Genomic DNA, 23,285 nt, shown 5'->3' with positions numbered 1-23,285 from the left:
GATGTTGCTAGTCTCTTCCGACGTATCCGGGTTCCCACACTTCTGTTAGCATCTCATGGATAGCCCCAACAATGGAAGTTTTAAGGCCTCTTCCCTTTAGTCTCAAACCAAACCAAACACACTATTCTCCCTCAAACATACACTAGAAAGCTACAAGCTATAGATGTCTTGCTGATTATTCAAACTCACTCCAAAACTAGTTTAACTTGGGAAAAGAGAGGTTTATATAGCTTGGATGGATGGGAGATGGTTCCACTCATCATGGGAGAGGGTCTTATCTCTTGGGTTTGTTCCATCCTAATAGGGGAAAGGAGCCCAAACTGACTTCCTCGGCTCCATCCAACCCAACCATCTACCAGACTTCCATTACAAAGCTTCTAGACCTGGAAGCTTCAACTCCATATTTAAAAAACTTGCCAAAAGAGGATCGACGCGACTGGAAAAGGGCTCAGTCGCTTCGTATGGCACTAGTGCTAGTTTTAATCTTTGCAAATTGGCGCGAGGAGGAAACTGGTCAGTAGCGTCGGTCTTGTAAACTAGGGTAAAAGGAAGATTCTTGGGAAATGATGCAAAGGGGAATTATTCTGCTCATGAAGAGGGACATACTGGGAGTTTCTTCATGATGGGAAAGAATGTAGAGTTCATTGTAGAGGTCCTCCAGGATCGTGGATGGGGAGTACAGGGACATTGAAAAATTGTTGTGTAACAGCTTACTCCTAGGATTTTTAACACATAGATCTCTTACTGTTTTTTCATAAATAGGTACATCTTTAGTAGCCTACAGTAGATGAATTTGTAAGTTTAAATTTTTTAACTCCCTAAGGAAATCAGATTCTAGTTGTGAAGTCGTCCCACGTTCGGCTAATATTTGGGGATACGGAGGATCCTTAGTTATCATAGTCGAGTCAATTGTTACGTGTGTATTAGCTTTACTCGAATTGGCTGTTACAAGCACAAGAGTCCTTTCTGAGTTAGATGTTACAAGTGTGACAACATCTTCAAGATCTGTGGTATCTTCTCTAGGTGACTCACACTCTTCTTCAATGATAATAGGAGAGTGTTTTGGGTTAATCACTTTCCCTAACCAAAGATGAATTTCATTACATCCAATAGGAGTGATGTAATAAGTCTAGAAGGTAGTCGGGGCCTCAATGTTTTGGGTTGCCTTATTGTTTGGGTTAGGGTTAGGTTGCACAGGTAATTGGGGTCGTATAGGAGGTGTAGCAGCAGGTGTTTGAAGAGGTGGCAGTTGTAATTGTTGTTGCATTGGCATTGTAGGAGGGGCTGGACCTAGGGAATTTCCTCTCCAATTCTGAGTCCAAGGATATGGTTGAGATGGAGGGTATTGGAAAGGTGGAGAGGGAGACCACTGGTTCCAAGGTGAAGGAAACTATGCTGGAGAAGGAGTAGAATACTACCAAGGGAATTGTTGAGCATTATATATATTATTCCATGGATTAAAAGAAGAGAAGTCTTGAGACATACTCGGGGGTCGTGGTTTCCATGGTTTCCTAGATCCAATGAAATAGGAAGACTGAACTTCCTTGCTTGATTCTTTGAGCACCGCTTTCAGTCTGGGAAGCTTCGAGCAATGGCATGTAGAATGCTCTAGATCACAAATGTTGCACAAGTTGATGTTGTTTACTCTGCATTCCTTCAGGGAATGCTTCTCCCTACATTTCGGGCAGAACATAGCTAAAGTTGTATCAACTTCATCATGTGCTTTCTTCACTTGTGCCGTCGTTATTTGAGTAGATAAGGTACTGAGATCAGTTTTAAGGTTTTCGAATATATTCCTGATCTTAGCTCTGGTCACACCTCCATTTGCAGATTTTTGTATTCTGATAGAGGCATCCTGTACCATGTTTCTTCCTCTTGACGACCCTCTCAAGCATCTTAGGAAAACATTTATTATCTCATCAAATGATTCCTAAGATATGTCTCCCTTTCATAGTAGATTTAGGGTATCAAGGCAATCATCTCTCATTCCCCTCATGGATATGGTTTTCAATATTTTTGGATCTAAATCACTATGTTTAGATATTTGTAATGAAATCGTTCCATATAATCCTCCAAGATTTCTTCCTCTTTCTATGTCATCCTAAATATTTCTTCCCTCAAGTCCCTGGTTTGACAATAGTCCTAATACTTGGATAGGAATGTATCTTTCATGTCGCCCCATGTCCGAATAGTAGCAGAGCCTAGTCCCATAAACCATCTCAGTGCTACTCCTTTTAGAGTAGCAGGGAACAATTTCAACTTTTGAGCATCCGAAGTATAATCATAGCTCCTACACAAGACATCAAATTCAAACAAGAAGGTGTTAGGGTCTTCTACAGTCATTCCTTGAAAAGATGGAAGAGCTGACAAAGGAATGTTTTTCATGGGAGCTTCACCCCTTATATCACCTATTGGGAACTCAAAGGTGGTAATGGTGGCATCTATTTTGTTGTTGTTATTGTTATTTTTGTCCCCCATTGTTGATCCTCCTGACTCTTGCTGTGATGAGTCTCCTTCTTCAGACCGTCTAGGTGATTGTCTTGTGGGTGAAGATTCGTGAGATGATAACTCAAGCTGCTCTGGGGTTGGTTGTTTCACCATGCTGCCCCAATATGGATATTGATAAGTAAATGAATGTTGTTATGATTCGGGCCCTTGGTGTTCCCCACTGGTTTCCGCTTGGCCCTCAAACCTAAGGTCCTAACCACTAGTTTTCCCCTTCTGTTCTTGAATTGAGTCTATAGTTTTGGGAGTGGGTACACTAGTTTGAGGATGATGAGGTCCGGAGACAGAGGAACCAGATGCTTTTGGCCTTACTATGGGGGTAACAACTTTTTGTGGCCCTGGTTTTCTTCTATCCCTCTATGAGTTTGACTATTCTTTCTCTTCTTTTGAGATTAGCTCTTGAATAAATGTTTTTCTCGCCAAATCTGCACTCTTCTTGTTCCTTTTATGACCCATTTTTCTTGTGATTTATTAGAGTAGTTGTGTTTTGGTATCTCTACTACTCCTACACCTTACAAATGGACCATATATGTGTTTATTTCACACCATAAGTGTCTCAACTTCTACAGTGGTGTGCCCGCTCAGATATATTAGAGTGATGCGCAGGTTCTTACCTCTCGTCTTACCGCCTAGCACCTATAACGCTGAAAACACGTCTAAAGAAAATCCAAAAAAATTCGCAGACGCCAAGTGTCCTAATGATCACAATGGTGAGACTTCCTAGGTATGTTAGAGTGATGTGCAGGTTCTTACCTCTCATCTTACTGCCCAACACTTGTGCACTAGAAACACTATATTAACGAAACACACTTGGTTGACTATACCATCAACTGCCTTCCCCGGTAACGGCACCGAAATGTTGTGCCGGTTTAATCATTGTTTAATTGAATGAACCACAACCATTTAATTCTCAACCAGGGTAGGTTTGTTTATCTCAAAGGTGTCTGCACTATCTGTGTTAATACATAATAGTCAAGGATAGAAATAAACAATGAAAAGAAATTCCGTTGAAACCAATTGCATAAATTAAAAACTCATGTAGAAATCAAAAAGCATTCTATAGGAATGAAATCACACTTCATGTTTTACCAAGAAATGGGTGTGCCACACAAAATATGAATGACTGAACCAGTTGATCAAACATTACATCTTAAATCAATCTTGTGTAACAGCATATCATAAATCTGAAAAATAGAAATAAATCTGCTTTATGAATTATACAACAACAACAATAAATTCACACTTACAAAAAAGAAATAATTAATCTACTGCTACAACTACTACTGCAATCCCTACTAAAGAGGAGGGCCCTTCCTCCCTAGTAGGGTGCAAGGATGAATTAGGAACTAGTTAGGAATTCAACACAGAATCTATAAAATCATCACCAACGATGTTCTTGTATTAAAATAACTGTGAATTACATAATCAAAATGATGGTACTATCTCGTGTTGCATGTTCCCTTCCATGGAACTGAATCCTTTTATAAAGTTTACATGCCCAAAATAGGGAACAGATTAGTCATGAGAATCTTACGATTCTCATGTTGATCGATATTAAAAGAAAATAGAAATTGTTACAATTGGTTTCTAAATACAAGGCCTATTCAAGTTACATCATTTTCTAAAATCATAACCGCCTATATTCTTGACCGCCCACAGATAATTCATGCTTCTTGACATCTGTCTCATGGAATAGTACCCACGGTATTTGAAAGTTGCGGTGTAAGAACATCTCGCGGTGTAACAACACCTTGAGATGTAACAACAACTTGAGGTGTAACAACAATGGTCTGTAACAACAAATCCTCAAAACATATTTGTGAATTAACAACACAATTGTCCATGCTTTGGCCCTTAATTCATGGGCAACACCTGAAGGAAAAAGAGTCATATAACTTCTTCCACACTTACCCTGTTTAGCCATAAAAAAGATATCACTTCATTCATATTTAACAAAAATGGAAAAATAATATGTTGCAACAAGAGTTGCTTCTTATAACTAGGAAAAATGATAATTAGGACATAAAGCTCGCGGGTTCAAAGGTAAAATGGTTAAAAATGGGGGAAATAGGTATCTAAAATATGCCCAAAAGTTGCACCCAACACCACTGCCAACACTACATCCATACTACAATTCCTTCTCAAGTGTTGCATATGTGATGCTACTAGCACTGCCACTGCATTGAACATTGTTGTTGCTACTCTATCAACAATAGAAAAACATCCAAAATTATTGATCTAATTGTGTTCAATATGATACCATGTGAATGTTGGAGTCTTGCTGTTGCTAGTCTTTGCACTGACCCTATGAATCTACTGAGATGTTGTTGAACTCTGCTCTATGCCATCTGCACTACTCCTAAATCTACTATGCGTTGTTCAATCTCTGGCACTCCTAGCTACTGCAACTGTCTCCTCGACACACCTCAACACCATCTGACACTAGTCCATCCTCCTACTCCTAATCTGGGCTCCTGTAGAAAGGTATTAATCTGAAAGGTTGACTCCTCAAGAATCTTGCCCATCTGTAGCTCTTTCGAACTACAGCTCCAAATCATCCCACCTACCTCCTAGATGTATCTCGATTGTCATGACGAAATGTGATATACTCTTAATGCATATGCTACTGCTTTGCTGATGCTTTTGCACTACTGTTGCAACTACTGCAATAATGAGTTTGATCTCCCCAGATCCATGAGTACTAGCTTCCATAGGGTCACTCCCTTTAAAACTAGACCCACTTCGAGCCTCGATCTCCCTATGGGAAATCTCTTTACTCCCTCCTAGCAACTCACAGAGTCCTCCTGCACTAGAAACTGGACTTCGAATATCTGTTCTGGGAATCTCCTAGCTGGAACTGCACTTGCACACTGCAACTAGGAAATTCACACTACTTGTGTCACTGCAACTAGTTCTGCGATTGTCTTATAGAAACTGGTTGCAACTAGCTATGAAACTGTCATTTGAATGACTATCTGCATCTGCTGACACTGTGATCCTCCTTCTACTTATTTTGTTGGGCTCCTGTAGCAAGGATACTCATCCATATGAGAAATGTACAGCAACTCGATCTAATTTTCCATTCTTCCATGGATCCTGCCAAACTATGGCCATCTCTACAAAAATGTCGAATTTCCTCCTCTCTCCTCTACGTAGCACTAGGCTATCCTACGCACTCCCTACTCGAGTTAGTAGATTAGCTTCTCTCCACTGCTTCTCAGCAATATAGAAATCGAATTCCCTAGTTATGAATTCTCTGAGGAAGAAATTCCCTCAACCGTGCTTCTCCTCTTTCTTCTGACATTTTTTTACCCAGCTAATAGCTTGTAGAAAAATCTATGTCCCACCAGCTCCTCCTCATGTTGAGGCTTCAACGTTTCTCCCTCTACCCCGACGAAAAAAATCAATCTGGAAGCTCTTCTCTCCGCCGACTCACTCGGAGAGAGACGACCTCGAATTTTCATCCCTTCGGCTAAGAACATCTCAAACCCTCTGGGGTTTTGAACTGTTGCCTCATGCATATTTTCAATCTCCCTCTTCTGCTCAGTGCTAGTTTCTTTGGCTCTTCTCTTCTTGTTCCACCTGTACCTCCGATTCCATGTGAAAATTCCTCAACCAGAATCCCTACTGCAACAACTGATGATATTACTCCTATTTTTTAAATTTGTTTAAACAAATTACTTGCAGTTTCCTACAAAAAATATCATAATACATACACTGCAACCTTCACTTAATTAAATTATCTACATAAACAAGAGATTGAGAAAGAAATAAATAACAACACATTGGACATTGTTATTTTGGATAAATGTCCCTAGGAAAACCCAATGAGGGAAAACCGGTGTAGTAGCTCTGAGGGTTTTATATTATTAAGCAATAGTTTTTGAATACAAATCTGGATGCCCTCCCAACAATCTAGTTACAGAGAAATACAACTCGCAAAGAAGAATTATGAGATTACCTCACTCTACCCGGAAAATCTCGGTTGTTTCGGCAGCTGAATCAATTGTCCCTGGCTACAACTACGCTACCCCTACGCAGTAACTGCGTGGGCCTGCATGGAGCTCTCTGAGGCTCTGCATCAGCTCAATTGGGAAACTTCTTGCCTTTTGGAGTAGTTTCTAGCCCTCCCGTCTTATAACTTTCAGTTGCTTTGCAAAACTCGAACTTCTGCGTGGGTGATTGAGCTGCCTTTGTGTGAGCCCTTTTGGCTCAGTGTCACGCTTTGCATGGGCCCTTCTGGCTCAACGTTAACCCCTCTAGCGTCTCTTTTCCTCTCTCGGTTGTGTATCATGGGCTCTGGAAAAGATACTCCAACCCAACTATTTGTGCCCCTCAATTGCAAGAAATCTACTCAATCAAAATTTTCTCCAGAGGACTTCTCACTTCATAAATTCAATCTCTTGATCTCTCGATGTGTTTTTCAAATGACCCTCAAGTTTCCTTAAATAATCTTGTCGTTGACATTCAACGACCTAGATTAAAATCTAATCAATGGCTAAGATCATTTTAGCTTGATCCTTGTCTTCTTCTAGAAGTTACACCCACAATTAGATTAATACCCATTAATATTTTTAATTTCCTACGTTTAGACTTAGGGTCCCATTAAAAAATATTAATTATTTTTAATTTCCTACGTTTAGACTTAGGGTCCCATTAAAAAATATTAATTATTTTAATAAAAGTCTCTGTGTGGAATTTCCCAAAACACTTTTTGGGTTTTTTGGAATACATGTTCCCAAGCCTCCGTGCAAAATTTGAGACCCAGAGCACGTCCGATGCTACCCCAAATCAACTCTTACTCCTAGAAGTAGACCCGACCACAGACTCAAATTGGTTTGATGAATTTTGATTCATTGAATCTTCCATATCATGTGAAGAAGATCTAGGTACTTTAAAAGTATAATCATTGTCCAATTTCATTGCATTGGATCATAGAACCATGTGAAGCTTTGTCAACTCCATCCTTTTCTCAAAAATACATGTACAACCCTTTAAACCATCACTAGATAGGGATAGAATATGATGCCACACCCTAGTGTAGCTTCCTTTAAACACATGGTTACACAATGTGTACATCCATTCTTCACAACCACCACTATTATTTTACTTGTTTTTAGTATTTTTCTTCACAAATTTTAACAAGGCTTTCTTGGAGTTTGTGCTTTGTTGGACTTGGTCACTTGGAATTGGAGGAAGAGATGTATTTTAATATTCGCTAGTTGGTATTGAACTACCACCCTCCATGATTTCCCTAATTAATACAAGGGACAAAAAACACATTATAAACAAAACATACAATAAGAAATGAAAAAATATCATGTTCAAAAAAATTAAAAACTTAAAAATTATAATTATGAATAGTACACATTAAATATTCAATATTGCTTCTTAAACAAAATTTACAAATGTGGGCATGTTTAAATCATGAATGAAATAGCAATATATAATATTAAATAGTATTTTTTGCAAATTATCAAAATCAAATGAGAATTTCATAATATTGATATTTGAACATTTAAGAATCAATATTGTTCTTTTAATATAGTGTTAATTTAAAATTAATTAATAAATTATTGATTAATAATTTATATAAATAAAGTTTAAAATGACTACCTATATATCAGAAATTATAAATCTATGCCACTATACCTGAATCAATAAAATTTAGTATAATAAAAAAAACTTAAAAAAACTTAAAAAAACTTAAAATAAAAACAATATAGTGAGAAGCAACTAAATGATACTTTTTATATATAACTAAGGAAAATATGATAATTGCGACCTAACAAAAGGAAAAATATCTATGAGAAATCTAGAACCATTTGATGTCAACCAAAAGTAAAATAATCCAGTGGTTTTTTTCACAGGAAGGAAAAAGAGAGATTTGATCAAACAAAGCCTACTTGAACAAAGAAAGTAGCGCGCTCCTATCACCATAGATAAGTATGCACAGACAAATTTAATAATATTAATATACATTGGGAAACTGATATAATATATTAATATATTGTGAGAAGTGACTACCTGTATATTTTTAAATATAACTATGGAAAATATGATTAATATGTTTTAAGTCAGGTTGGCTACCACTAGAAATTATGTTATGGATCCTTTCTTCTATGTTGATATCTTCAGACATAGTTTTATTAAATGTGAATATACTAAGCTGAATTTTATTCAAAACTTATTTCAAAGGATAATATATTGCAAGTGTTTATTTCTAGCATTGATTCTTGGAAGTGTTGGTTGCTCATTTAAATCATTATGATTTTTATAAAATGTTTCAAATTAACTCCTTATTTTTCCCTCCATAATGTTTGGCGGGAAACTTTCTATTATTATGAAGTAAAATCGTTTTACAATAGAAACATTAGGGATGCTTAATGCACAACCTATTATTTCTCTAGGAGACCATCATTCAATGACCTTTTATATGATACTATAAAGAACTCTAATATAAGTAACATAAAAAACAGAAAGATAATGAGTTAAAAACCATCCCCCAAAGTAGCATGGTTTTAAAATGAAATAAATAGGCTAGTGTCATGCCTACAAAGGAGGTTAGAGGGTTGTTGGCTAGTGTATTAGAACACAAGAGACAAATAATTATCATAATCTTACTAGTGGCTGTCTATATCTAGTAGTAATGCATTCTTTGTGTTGCAGTAGAAAGGATTGTCATGAATATTTTGTTATTCCTAACAACAATAGTTAACATATATAATATTCTTAATGAGTGTTTTCCAATTGAGAAACAATTAAAACCCTTCTTAGCGACCTATCACATAGACTAACATATAACTTGTATATTATATGTGATAAATGTGGATACTAGTTTGTTTCTTCAAAACAACCATTTAGCTGATATCAACAAAAAAATATTCTCAACACTATTTTCTTTCAAGGAATCATATCTAGAACCTTGAGTAGTTGTATTCCTGAGAAAAATTTTAAAACAATGATACCTCAAGCAGTCACTGACAGGCCTCCTTCTGCATTTGCGATGGGTTCTCAAAGAGTGCCTATCCTCCATAGTCGCAACTAGCTACTCGACCCACTACCCATTATTCGACCATTCACTAGGGTGAACACATATATTCTCTCCTCTAGCTCTCAACAATAAACATATCATTCTCCTTTGATTAATACACAGTGCACAGAGAGTCACAATGTGTTGGAAATAATACTGAGAAGGGGGGTGAAACAGTATTTACAAATCAATAACTTTTTTTCTCATTTCCATAATCATATTTATATACGCTACTTTTGTGAAGGGAACTCGCGTGTGTACACAACTGTTCTTAAGGAAACCAGCGTATATCCAGAGAACTTATGAATCAGTTAATTCATCATATGTTGATCTTTAATCAATGCATTAGTACTTTATTAAACATCAGACAGTAACCATGTGCAGTAATAATAGAATAAACCATCACACATAGGCAACACACATGAACACCAAGATTTAAGGTGGAAACCCAATGTGGGTGAAAACCACTTGCTGCTGTCGTCTTTGTCTTCTTTTAATAATAAGAAAATATGTTTACAATCTTATACTAGTGTAGACTCACACCAATACGCAAAAACCCACATGCAGAAGGCTACAACCTTCTCTCGTTCTCTAGCTTCATCTGGAAGGGAGCTACAACCCCCTAGTTCTTGTACTAGCCAATATGTTTAGTAGTACATAGGCTTCGACCGACAGAAGGCTACAACCTTCACTCGTTCTCCAGTTGCAACTGGAAGGGAGCTCCAACCCCCTGATCAAATCACCAACCACTATTGGCAGGAAGCTTCGACTTCCTCACTGAAGGTTTCAACCCTTAGTATCCTCCAGGGACCACATTTCATGAATTTTCACACTGGATCCATTAATAACATTGAAGCTTGAAATAAATCACCACTGCAATACAACCATCAAATACATCTGCATCAACCAATCACTGAAACCCAATCATCAATCTCTAATATAACTAAAACAATCAATCATTGAAACCTCTGAACCTCTGACACAATTGAATCAAACAATCACTGAACCTATGACACAAATGAATCAACCATTCATTCAAACTGAATCAAATTCAACCAATCAACTGGAACAGAAAAATCACTGTAACTAGTACACAGATCTGAACCCAGAACACTGCATCAAAAGACAGAACCAACTGTAACCTCAAAAATCATGTGTCAGATAGTATACGCTTCTTCAATGAAGCCAACCTGTGTGTATATGCAACTTCCTTTAGCCCAACTAGTGTATACCTCTAAATATACTGAAGCATAAAGCCTCTAAACCACAAACTGTACCAATCAGTGACATTCTAAAGATCTACTGTCAATTTACAGAGTTCTAAACAAACGACATCAAGGATCACCCTTCTTACTTAATCAATCAATCAATCAGACATAAACTCTTTATGCAATCAGTTTTACTTTCATATCTAAGAAGACTTCATTGATAGACAATAGTAAAATATCAACACTAATTTGATAAATCAATTATCCATGAACATCAAGTTTTTCTTTGGCATACGCTGCTTGGAAGAGTCGAACCAGCATGTATACGCAACTTCACCAAAGCGAACCAATGTATAGATTTGCAAATACTTACTTATAACTTCATTGCAATTCCAGACTTTAGACATACCCAGATCATCACATATAAAGGATAAAACACGCGTTAGCAATCAGATCTAGCCTATCCATTATCAGATCTCATAATGATAAGTCATTATGATCCTGATCCATCATTAGGTCTCATCCATCATCAAACATTCAGGTGCATACTTAGATCAAGCAAAGCATAAAAAACCCATAACATGCATATTTTATTTTTATCTAACACTTCACAAGATCTTCATTACTTGTACAGATAGCCCTTTGATCTTCTCCTCCTTATATACTTAGATCCTTTGTCAATACCTCAGACCAAACCACTTAGGACCAATACCTTGGACCAAAACCTTGGTTTTCCAACATGTACACTCTTTTCCTCATGTGGGAGTGTGTGTATACGTATATGCTCTTTTTGTTCTGTGGACCAACATGTATACGATGTTTTGACTAAGTGGAACTGGGTATACTTCTTAAACTGTTTTTCATCAGCCTTTTCCTTTACCTTGTTTATTCTAATCAGTAGACCTTAGTTCCATCTTCCTGTTCTTCTGTACCACTGCCCTGTTACCTCTGAATAGACCTGTTACATTATAATTTTCCATATTACTTCTGAACTGATTCCTTTGAACTTCCCTGCATTTTTTCACATCTGTAAACAAAACTACCATGCATTCTGTCACATCTGATATCTCTCCTATAGATTCATCTAGTTACCATATACAAGTGAGTTGTTCTGCTACAAGTGGGTTGCCATCAAGTACAACACATGCATCATAATGCCAACAATCTCCCCCTTTGGACTTGATGGCAACCATGTTGGTGTTGATTACTACAAGTTGTAGAAACAAGCAATACCAAAATACTCTCCCCCTTTGACATCAAGGGCAAAGGGTGGACCAAGATATTCTCCCTCTTTGATATCAAGGGAAAAAGGGCTGACCAAAATGAAGAATTTCGTATCTAAACAACTGAATATAAACATTGATCATGCTCCCCCTAGGCACATGCTGAATTCTCTGATTAAACTCCCCCTTTGTACGTTTTGTGATGCACTAAACGTCCATGCTCCCCCTGAGTACATGCAAAGTCTGTGAAAATATTTCCAAAATAATAGCATGACTCTGTAACTCAACTATGTGAGTATGACCTTCCTATCACCAATGACTCATACATACATCAATCTACCAACAAAGTGGGGATATAGCAAAATTGACTCATCTACCAAACCAAGTGGGGATATACCAATTGTTTATACATGACTCAATTATTACATCATCCTTCCCATGCATAGTGGGGGTGCAAATTACATCATATGACCAAAAAGGACTCATTAAAAGACTACGACAGATAGAGACATATTATTACATCATGGGCCTTTACATGACCTTACCTCAAATGATATACATGACATTTTTAACAAAGACCAAAGATCTAAACAAGATCATGATAGTCATTAGAAACTATCATACACCATATATGATCTGCACCATAAGCATCTATCATCCAGACCAACAACCTGTATATGTCCATCATTAGTTCCCAAGATATGACAATGTAATTATCATCAACTTGTGACAAAGTATGTTGCATATAGATATCAACTCATCCTCTTGATCTCATCAAGATCAACTTGCTCTGTTTCCTTAGTAGAAAGAGCCTTATCATAACCTTCCATGAATCAACTAAGCATATGTCATATCTCCAAGCAGTAACACAAAATCATTCACATCATATCATATGTATGTGAAAACACCATAGTCATCATCTATGATCATAACATCATCATCAAGAATTGAATGATCTTTCCACAAGAACCCTCAATATATCAACCATGTATCATCACTAGGGAACATCCCACATTTGATAAGCATCAACCATGATAATCAACATGTGTGAGTATCAAACTTATCATCATAAAGTAAGAAGTCATCATCATTATGTGACTAAGTAAGCCATGTCTCTGAATATCCATGTCTTCAAATAGCTATGTCTTCATGAGACCTGCATTAACACCATTCTCTTGGCCAACCAACGATATTTATCAATATGAAACTTAAGTAATCATCCATGTATCCAACATCATGTGTATCCATCAACTATGTATCTAGAAAACCATGAGCTCATAGTCATTTGTCAAGCTTTCTTGATACCATCAACAACAACAATCCTCAACCATGTGAGAGCCAAGAACTATAGGAATCCTACACCATATGAACTTTATGCATCTTTGAAGGCATGATGACAACATCATAAAAGAAATGAGTGGCTCATCATCAAATAATGAAGTTGTGTACTCAATCTTTGTACTTCTCCTTGTCCTTATGAAGATCACCATGTAAGAAACATATATGTATTGTATGCATCATCAAAATTCATCCATAATCCCCCATAAATATGATCTGAATAATAACTATGTAACCCCAAGCAATACAAGTATCATCATCATAGGCAACTTATAACCGCAACATAGCATGATGTATCATTTAAACACTTTAGCCACATAAGCATCATCACCATTGATAAGACTTCTAAACATAATGCCAATAATGCAACATTAGAATCATAGCATATTCTCCCCCTAAACTTGTGCCACCTGTTCACTGTCTGATCATTGCATATATCAGTAAGAAATATCAAGGCATCATCATCAATTAAATATACATCAAGTTATCAACAACTTATGAGGATCAAAAGCACTTCTAAATAACATCCACAGACTATAGTCATCTATCATCAAGATAGAAAAGATAATTGATAATTGTCTAAATCATATCAGATCATTTTCTGAGTCTATCCCATTGCTTCTTCATTAAACCAACATATACGCGACTGTGCAGCTTAGAACTCGCGTATATACACACCTTGTCTTCACGATAACTGCATATGAGAACTAGGACACTGAAATTTCATACTTTCAGTTGCTTCTGAGTCTGTTATTTCTATATACTAAGCTATGCCACATCTTTCTGATTGTAATTCCTTCTTCTTCCATACCTTGGAGTGTGATGATGTTTGTTCCTTTTGGTAAGTTGGCCGAAATTTGCTCCTGCATTCTTTTGCTACATGCCCAAACTTGTTACAAGCATAACATCTTATATGTTTCATATTCCTTCTATAGCAATCAATGGCTTTGTGACCAAACATATTGCAAAAAAAACAATATACCTTGAAGTACCTGGAAGCTGATAATCTTTCTGTGTGACGGTTATTAGCTTGAACCATTCTACTTCTACATCTCCCTGCAACATGTCCAAAATTATGACATATAAAAAATTCAACATTATCCATCAGAGTTCCTTGGTTGTTGATGGGGTTGACCTCTTATCTCCTTGTTGAGTGTTTCAGATTTTACACTAGAGTTCCTTGCTTCAGTTTGTGAGCTAGATTCACCTTTAATAGTTTCATGAAAACCAAGACCAGATTTGATGGCAGGAGACCTTTGACTACTAAGAATATCATCCAAAATCTTAGTACTATCTTGAAATCGTAAAAGTTTATCCTTTTCTTCTAATTTACCTTTTAGGATATTTACCTCAACCTGATATTGCTCTTCCTTTCCAAGATACTACTTCTTCATTATTTCTTCAACTTTTCTTTCTTCTTCCACTTGTTGTCTTAATTTGAGAACTTCATTTTCTTGTTCTTCAAATGCTTGGAGTAGTTCTTCATTCTTCTTATTTGAATTTTTGAGATCTTCTTTTAGAGAAACAACCACAACTTCAAGACCTTCACAGTAGCTGGTTCTCTCTATAAGTTCCTTGGTTGTTGTGTCCTTTTCATTCACTTCATTTTTCAATGATATCACTTCATCCTGCAGCCTTTGACATTGATCTTCCTTTTCCTTGTACTGCTTCCTTACCTTGTTTCCTTCCTCCAACTGAGATTTTAATCTAGTAACTTATTCTTTGTAGAAACATTCCCTTTTATCAATTAGATCTTTTTTATCTCTAATTGTATCTGTGAGCCTTTTAAATTCTGCCTCTACTTGATTTCTTTCTCTTTCACCCATAAGAACAAATTCAGTTGTTTCGCTATCACTTTCATTATCTTCAAATGAACAGAGAAATGTATCACCAGAGGACAACAAATTCATACCTGATAGTTCTTTTGCTTGTTCATCTTCATTCTGAGGTGATTCTAAATCTGAAGAGTTGCTTCCACATAAAGGCCAATCGTCTCTCCCACTGTCACAATTCTTTTGATATGTCTTCTTCTTTTGAGGTGCTTTCTTCTTTAGCTTATTTCCCATTGTTACTACAAATCTCCTTCAAGCGATCAAGATTCTACCAAAGGACCTGCTCTGATACCAATTGTTGGAAATAATACTGAGAGCGGGGGTGAATCAGTATTTACAAATCAATAACTTTTTTTTTTCATTTCCATATTCATATTTATATGTGCTACTTCTGTGAAGGGAACTCGCGTGTGTACGCAACTGTTCTTAAGGAAACCAGCATATATCTAGAGAACTTATGATTCAGTTAATTCATCATATGTTGATCTTTAATCAGTGCATCAGTACTTTATTAAACATTAAACAAGAACCATGTGCAGTAATAACAGAATAAACCATCACACATAGGCAACACACATGAACACCAAGATTTAAGGTGGAAACCCAATGTGGGTGAAAACCAGTTGTTGATGTTGTCTCTGTCTTCTTTTAATAATAAGAAAATATGTTTACAATCTTGTACTGGTGTAGACTCATACCAGTACGCAGGCACCCACCTGAAGAAAGCTACAACCTTCTCTCATTCTCCAACTTCATCTGGAAGGGAGATACAACCCCTTAGTTCTTGTACTAGCCAATATGTTTACTAGTACGTAGGCTTCGACCTATAGAAGGCTACAACCTTCACTCGTTCTCCAGCTGCAACTAGAAGGGAGCTCCAACCCCCTGATCAAATCACCAACCACTACTAGCAGGAAGCTTCGACTTCCTCACTGAAGGCTCTAACCCTTAGTATCCTCCAGGGACCACGTTTCATGAATTTTCATACTAGATCCATTAATAACATTGAAGCTCCAAATCAATCACCACTGCAATACAACCATCAAATACATCTGCATCAACCAATCACTGAAACCCAATCATCAATCTCTGATATAATTGAAACAATCAATCACTGAAACCTCTGAACCTTTGACACAGTTGAATCAAATAATCACTGAACCTCTGACACAAATGAATCAACCATTCATTCAAATTTAATCAAATTCAACCAATCAACTGGAACAGATAGATCACTATAACTAGTACACAGATCTGAACCTAGAACACTGCATCAAAAGACAGAATCAACTGTAACCTCAAAAATCATGTGTCAGATAGTCTACGCTTCTTCAATGAAGCCAACTTGTGTGTATACACAAATTATTTTAGCCCAACTTGCGTATACCTCTAAATATACTAAATTATAAATCCTTTGAACCACAAACTGTACCAATCAGTGACATTCTAAATATCTATTGTCAATTTACAGAGTTCTAAACAGACAACATCAAGGATCACCCTTCTTACTCAATCAATCAATCAATCAGACACAAACTCTTTATCCATTCAATTTTAATTTTAGATCTAAGAAGACTTCATTGACAGATAGTAGTAAAACAACAACACTAATTTGATAAATCAGTTATCCCTAAACATCAAGTTTTTCTTTGGCATACGCTGCTTGGAGGAGTCGAACTAGTTTGTATATGCAACTTCACCAAAGCGAACCAGCGTATAGATATGCAAATACTTACTTATAACTTCGTTGCAATTCCAGACTTCAGACATACCCAGATCATCACATATAAAGGATAAAATGTGTGTTAGCAATCCGATCTAGCCTATCCATTATCAGATCTCATAATGATAAGTCATTATGATCTTGATCCATCATTAGATCTCATCCATCATCAAACACTTAGGTGCATGCTTAGATCAAGCAAAGCATCAAAAACCCATAACATGCATATTTTCTTTTTATCTAACACTTCATAAGATCTTCATTACTTGTACAAATATCCCTTTGATCTTCTCCTCCTTATATACTTATATCCTTTGTCAATACCTCGGAAAAAAACCACTTAGGACCAATGCCTTGGACCAAATACCTAGGGTCAATACCTTCGGCCAAATACCTCAGACCAAATAACTTGAACCAATACCTTGGAGCAAAATACCTTGGACCAAATACCTCAGACCAAAACCTTGGTTTTCCAACATGTATGCTCTTTTCCTCCTCTAGAAGTGTGTGTTTACGTATACGCTCTTTTTGTTCTATGGACTGATGTGTATACATTGTTTTGACTAAGTGGACCTGCGTATACTTCTTAAACTGCTTTGCATCAGCCTTTTCCTTTACTTTCTTTATTCTGATCAGTAGACCTTAGTTCCATCTTCTTGTTCTTCTATACCACTGTCTTGTTACCTTTGAATAGACCTGTTACACTGTAATTTTCCATATTACTTCTGAACTGATTCCTTTGAACTACCTTGCATTTTGTCACATCTGTAAACAAAATTGCCATGCATTCTCTCACATCTAATATCTCTCCTGTAGATTCATCTAGTTACGTAGATTCATCTAGTTACCGTATACAAGTGAGTTGTTATGCTACAAGTGGGTTGCCATCAAGTACAACACATGCATCATAATGCCAACATAATGCTCTCACTTGCCTTACACCTCAGTGATCAAGTTAGTGATGAGGCCCAATCAATCATAATTTATAGATGTTTCAGAGCAGAGACAAATTCGATTTCATGCCAATTCAAGAGAATTGAGGGGAAAATTTGCCACCAAAGAGGAGAATTCACACAATTCTCTATCATTTTAGCTTTCCCAACTATGGGAATGACCACACGTTCTATTGGGAACAGGTCCCCTGGGGGTCTATTTTGGGTTGCAAACCCAAGTTTTGGGGTAGAAGGCCCGAATTTTGTATAAATAATGTAAAGTCTCTGAATTTTGTGGTTGCGGAGCGTGAAGATATCTAAAGTCAAAAAGAGTTTTCCGCCCTTAGTCTAGATAGTTTGTGTCAGTTTTGGAGATCCGCCTTGGTCCGCAGACCATGGGATTGTATAAAAGGGAGAGTATTAGAGAGTCTAAGGCAGTTGAGTAGTCATGAGTCATTGATGTCATAGGTTGGCGAGAGCTAAGAGCAAAAGTCTTAGCAGAGGAAGAGGCTCTGCAACTGAGTGCACAGAGTCCTAGGGTAGAAGTCTGTAGTTGAGTGTGCAGAATCTTGTAGTTGTGTGTGTAGGGCAGTTAGAGTCTATATTGAAAATCTGAATCATCAATAAAGAGAAGTGTTCTAAACTTACTGTGTACTTTCCATCTGTTTAGCGTTATTTTACTGCTGTTATAAATGTTGCGATTATGCTATGTTGAATGCTAAGTTTTAGATATAATGTTAAGTTGATGCACGAAAATATATGTTTCCGTATGTTGCATGAATGCAAGTAATAATATATGTTTATGTGAGGACAATCTTAATTTTATGGTAAAGTTGGCTAATACCTAAGACAAATTGGGAACCAAGTCAGTAACCTAGTTACAGAGGCGCGTAAGTGCCTAAATCATCGTCTAGGGTTGCGCAAAGGGTAATCGGGTACCTTCGCAGAGGTTCTGAAAGACGGAAGAAGAAGTACATCGATAAGCCCTAAAGGCTTATTGATCTGTGTGAAGATAGGAGTAAGGGTATAAAATCGACATCACGACTATCTTAGGGTGCAAAAACTTGGTTCCTGCATTCCCCCATACTGCTTTGGGTGAGAATTCAGTCTGCGCTCCACGGATTGATGCCGAAAGGGCCAGTAGTGTAGGGATTTGCTTGGCTGCTTAACGTTGAACTTGGGTCAGGTCCCATCAAGCCAACAAATGGTTCCAATGCCAGGACCAGGATTTGCACAACGAGATGTGTGATGCCATATCATTGGAATCCAACTAAGAAAGAGATCGAAAACTGGTTGGATAGAAATATCCACGAATTCACAGCGCAAGAAAACAAGAATCCGTGATTGACAAAAGAACAGTGGTTGGACAGATACCTATACACAAAAATACATGAAATATTCTTATGTTCCTTCCCAGTTGAGTTATATGAGTGGATCGCGAAGTTGGCAGATGGCTAAGGAAGGTGGAGGCTTGACAATCTGATTGTTTGGACACCTGAGTTACTAAGGAGATTGGAATCTTCTGAAGATAAGATCATGCGCATTGTCGACCATTGGATTGACCGCATCATAGGAGGATTTGTGATAGAGTTCGCGGTTGATACCTCTGTCAGTTACAACGAAGAAGAGTGCCGCTTCTTTAAAGGACCGTGAGGTAAGTATTTGAAGTCACTAAATACTTGGATTAAAATTCTCTTGTGTGAACAGCGGGTCATGCGGCTACCTTGATGTTTGGAGCTAAGCAAAGTAGAAAGTATTTCAGGGACGGTCCTGAGTATAGCCCACTAATCAAGCCTCCTTCGAGTGACGCCAAAGGGGTCGTGCAGTCTTCCCCACTGAGTGTTGTTCAGTTGATAAGACAAGGGTTCCCACGAATACCTACACCACCTCCATCCACATCACCTCCATCTTCACCCCCACCTCTCACCCCATCGCCCACACCACCCCCACCTCCACTGATGTTCAACATGGTGAAATTCGTAAAGCTACCTATATTCAAGGGCATAGGAAATGAAGATCTGAACTAGTTTTGGTTTGTCGCGAAGGCTGTATGGGAAGCTCAGGGTATCACGGACGACCAGATAAAGAAAGCCACACTGGTCAATGCTTTGCAGGATCGTGCACTAACGTGGTACATTAAGTACATTACTGAGGTGGATATCTAGGCTACGCTGAATAGAGAATTTAGTAGACCTAAGTCTCAAGCACAGTCAATTGTGGGATTCAAGGAGACCATGATGAAGCCTAGGGAGACACCCTAGGATTTTGACCAAAGATTGAAGTGTACGATCTGTGAATCCAACATGAACCTAACTGATGGGCAGCACCGCGAATGGTTCGTGGCCTCGCTCTTGCCCCACCTAAGGGTTGTGCTATCACAACAGATTATTGGGACCTAGGTAGAAGGTCTGGAAATTGTAATGAGGCTGCATGAGACACTAATACAGGATGTTAATCTGGGGGTTCAGCAGATTCATGCGCAGTTGTAAAACCTTTGTCTTGAAATGAAAATTATGAAGGACAGAACAACTCATCCAGAGGCGCACGAAGAAGTTTGGTGCCTAAAATCCAAGGGTCAGGGGCATGACAAGGATCACTGTCTAGTCTTTGAGAACTATGTTACAACAGGGGGACCAATGGCTCTACGACCGGAGGCTGCGGCAGGGCCAAGTGCAGGACCCGCGCTATGGTGCGCTATATGCTAGGTGACTGGGAAACATGCAACCGACAATTTCCATTTGATGTAGAAATTTGTACAGACACCACAACAACTCTTGTGCAATTCCTATCAATCAATAGGTCATGACGAGCGCAATTGTCATAGTTATGAATTAATGATGGATAGGACACCTGCATACGGGGTGTAGGCAGAAACGCAGCCTCTGGACCAAGGCGTTGGGGCAACACGAGGTGAGTATTAGGGGTGCGGCCAGGGCCGAGGTGGAGGAGGGCTTGGTAGAGGCCAAGAATAGCTGATTTGTTACAATTGTTGAAGCCTAGGACACTACGTGAGGGACTGTCTAAATCCGACGCGATTGGCATGCCACTACTATACTCAGTTTGACCATGCGACTAAGGATTTCCTAATATTACTGGCTAAGATTCACAAAAATGGGGCACAGCCTCCGCAGTCGACACAGAACCTCCAGATGATGAGGATTGAGCCTTGTGAAGAAGACCCTAAGGTAAACATTATGCTGCGAAGCGGAATTACAACTGGGGAGGATAAAGGCAAGCATCCTGAAGAAGGCGAATGGGTCTGCAAAGCACCAGAAAATGAGATTGGTTTTGATTTGGAGCGCGCAAAAGAAACATTTATGGAAGCAAAGAAGAGCTTCATGGAGACCTCTACCTCAGGAAGTCAGGAGAAACCAGTTGAAGAAATGGACCCATCCATGATTACCACATTCTTGGAGACTTGCATGAAACTGCTCCACGATAATAAGGTTGTGAAGGGCTTGCACGAACTGATCAATCGATGCACTAGCAAGGATGGTGCTACTAGTGAACCACACGTAGTTAAGAAGCTTGGCTAGTACAAGGCATGGACTGGGCGTGAGATGAGACTCACCACGCAAATAGGGAAATATGAAATGGACCAAGTTATCCTAGATCTGGGGTCCAACACAAATGTTTTGCCAAAGGATACATGGGAAAGAATGGGGAGACATGTGCTCCAGTGGTCTCCAGTCTAGTTAAGGATGGCGAATCAATATAAAATTATCCCAATGGGGAGGCTGTAAGGGGTGACAGTTGACATCGAGGGCGCGAGCGCACTAGCGGATTTTGAAGTAATAGAGATTGTGGATGATAGAAATCCCTACCCTACGCTCCTTGGAATCGATTGGGCCACTGACATGAATGGGGTAATCAACCTGAATAAGCGAAAGATGATATTTGAAAAGAAGTCGCTTCATGTAGTGGCACCACAGGATCCTGCAGAAGGACCACGCTATACAAAACCAGTCTGAGATTATGAAAGTGATGACGATTTGGACCAAATTTACAAGATAATGGCGCGAGACGAGGATTGGGTAAATCCAACAGTGGACGGTCGTATTGCATGGGACCGTGAGAGCTCCTGAACATCAGATTCAGACAAAGAATTAGAGCACTGGTAGAACCGGTTGCATGAGGTATCTACGCTGTGTTGTAATATGATGACCAAGTCATTGCATTGCGTGTCATCAGAAGTCAGGGATCTACCTCACTATGATGGGATAACTGATGTTGATCACTTTTTGGATGCATTTGAGAGAGAAGTGTCGGAGAAACATCACTTCCAGGCCTTGGACTGGGTACTGCGTGCTACGCTCACAAGATGGTGGGGTACGCACAAGGATAATTTTGATGATTGGCGTGACTATAGGAGGATGATGAGAATACATTTTGGGTAGCCAAAAGTGCGGATGACAGATAAATATGATGGAAGGGATGATCCGCATGATCACCTGGCCAAATGGACTAAGGCTTATGGAGCAAAGCCCCAACTTGAATGGGTGCATCTGTTTTGTCATACCCTGGATGTCATACCAATGAATTGGTACTTGGAGACAGAGCTCTGTCATGGCACTGAAGAATGGGACATCTTGTGCCAGGGGTTTATAATGATGTTCAACTTTGATTATGGGTTTGACTGTAATGACGTGGCATTACAGGAGGTTAAAGCAATGATCTTTAGGATACCGCAAGATCCTTTGGACCTGGTTCAACCTGATTGGACTACCCAGTTGAGTCACGTGTTGGAATGTTATAATGTGATCGCTGAAGAAGAAGATGAGGATCCCAGAAGGATTAATATTCTAGAAACTGAGGGTCACCGCGAGGTTGAAGGTCTGCAGATAGAGGATCCAGACATAACCATGCCACTAAACACTGGGTAGGTCAACATTGGCACAGAGGTGGAACCAAAATTTGCGAAGATTGGGGAATATTGGGATGATGCGACAATAGACAAGGTCACTGAGCTCCTCTGCGAATATTAGGATTTGTTCCCACGAAGTTTTCTGATTTAAAATGGATAATAGGAGACTAGGGTGTCATGAAGATCACCCTAAAACTAGACGTGGAACCTATAAAACAAAGACCTTACCGCCTTAATCTGAAGTATAAGGAAGGGGTCTGCACTGAGTTAGATAAGATGCTCGTGGCAAGAATTATTGAACTAGTGGAATAATCTGATTGGGTAAGCCCGATAGTGGTTCAGGAAAAAAACATAAAGAAGAAATAAGGATATGCATGGATCTTTGGAAGCTGAATGATGCTTGCGTGCATGATCCTTTCTTGACCTCGTTCACTGATGAGGTCCTGGATAATGTAGGCGGCCAAGAAACATACTCTTTCACTGATGGATTATCCTGATACCATCAGATCAAAATCACACCTGAGGATAGAAGCAAGATGACCTTCATGACTGAATAGGGATGTTTTTAGTACATCGTAATGCCTTTTGGGCTAAAGAATGCATCAACAATCTTTTCACGTGTAGTCA

The sequence above is a fragment of the Pinus tabuliformis genome, chromosome X (genome assembly GCF_031772625.1).
Source record: "Pinus tabuliformis cultivar Carrire ecotype Pingquan chromosome X, CPIR1, whole genome shotgun sequence".
NCBI classification, from domain to species: Eukaryota; Viridiplantae; Streptophyta; class Pinopsida; order Pinales; family Pinaceae; genus Pinus; species Pinus tabuliformis.
The sequence above is the reverse complement of the archived record's forward strand: the minus strand, read 5'-3'. Positions refer to the sequence as shown.